The following is a 1,466-nucleotide window of genomic DNA, read 5'->3' as shown; positions in this document are numbered from 1 at the left end:
CTTCATCGCGGGCAACGAGACCAAACTCTTTAGAAACACATTCCTCAAGTCAACAACTAAAGAAATGATCCCTGAAAGTATAGCCTTGGTTTGTTGGGGCTGTTTCTCAGGGTCTTATGTCTGGAGACGAGCACTTTTACTGCTGGTGAACTCCTGACAGACGCTCCTCCTACAATCACAGCATCATCACTGACTGATCTGTTGTGGCTGACTTTCTACTTTCTGTTTTACATTTTTAATTGTTCATCTTACTAATGTCTCTCTCTACCCAATTTGTGTCCATTCTAAAAGACAGACATTTCAGAAAGGTTGAACTTTCTGTAACTGAGACATATTTTCTGTCATCCTCCATGAAGCCAACAAAATGTGGCTGCAGCTCATCATCTTAAGGTTTCTGTTTGTTGTCATTCATGTTGCTGCATCCTGAGCTGACTGCACAGAAAATGAGTCAAATAATTTCAAAGATATTCTGAGATTGACTTAAACGCTCCTGGGTAGAATTCTTCCCATTCTGCGACAGATCAGTGTGGTGTGCGTGCAAAACAATTTGTTCGTTGACTCAGCGCTGTCTTTTCCAATAAAATAGAAAATGCTCTTTAAACATGTTTGTTTACCATTAAAAGGCTGGTGCAGTACATTTAAGGATAAATTGAAATGACTTAGCAGTAATTAATGAGACTGGAAATGGCTGCAATATCTGTCAATCACAGAGAAAAAGACATCCAAAACTAAACAAATCTGACTTCATAAAAACAACAGATACCAAACAAAATGTCTATATTTGTAGTAAAATTCAGAGGAAAGTTCAAGTTTGTAAGTGTTTCTGTTAACTATCTTACATTCATTTGGTATGCATACAACAAGAGTCTACTGTTTGAGCAAGAAGTTTCAACACAAAAAAACTGATTTCATTTCAAAATGATAACTTTACATGTGCTTTACAAATGCTGCTGTGACTGAGGTCTTAATCTGTCAGTGATGATGCTGTGATTGCAGGAGGAGCGTCCGTCAGGAGTTCACCAGCAGTAAAAGCGCTCGTCTCCAGACACAAGACCCTGAGAAACAGCCTCAACAAACGAGGGCTATACTTTCAGGGATCATTTCTTTAGTTGTTGGCTTGAGGAATGTGTTTCTAAAGAGTTTGGTCTCGCTCTCCACGATGAAGAGTTAAGATGTTTCCTTCAGAGCAGGAAGCTGGTGGGAAGACTTTGGTTCTTCTCCACTGCTGAAGATTGTTCAGTGTTTCGGAATGAGACTCTGATGGAGGGAACATGTTCTGAGTGGACGCTTCATCCCGTTATGTGATTTATTCTTACATATGAGCTTGATTTGACAAGAAACACATCAAATTGCGGAGTCAGGGTGTCTTAAAGTTATAGAAGGCCAAGGCTCTTACTTATTTTAATGTTGGTATGTTGGCAGTGCACTATTGTTCCACTTTGCATGTGACATTTTAAGGAAATAAC

At 39.3% G+C, this 1,466-nt stretch overlaps 1 non-coding gene and 1 pseudogene across 1 annotated transcript; one reads left to right on the top strand and one right to left on the bottom strand.

Annotated features, from left to right (window-relative positions):
- On the bottom strand, nt 1-87 carry LOC123965842 (annotated as a pseudogene; the record flags this gene model as incomplete).
- Nucleotides 88-1,078: 991 nt separating this feature from the next.
- On the top strand, nt 1,079-1,285 carry LOC123965841. The gene has a single exon (XR_006823789.1). It is a non-coding gene; the product is annotated as a small nucleolar RNA U3 (small nucleolar RNA).
- The last annotated feature ends 181 nt before the right edge of the window (nt 1,286-1,466 follow it).

The sequence above is a fragment of the Micropterus dolomieu genome, unplaced genomic scaffold (genome assembly GCF_021292245.1).
Source record: "Micropterus dolomieu isolate WLL.071019.BEF.003 ecotype Adirondacks unplaced genomic scaffold, ASM2129224v1 contig_11476, whole genome shotgun sequence".
Taxonomy (NCBI): domain Eukaryota; kingdom Metazoa; phylum Chordata; class Actinopteri; order Centrarchiformes; family Centrarchidae; genus Micropterus; species Micropterus dolomieu.
Note: the sequence above shows the minus strand (reverse complement) of the source record. Positions and strands in the feature narration are given on the sequence as shown.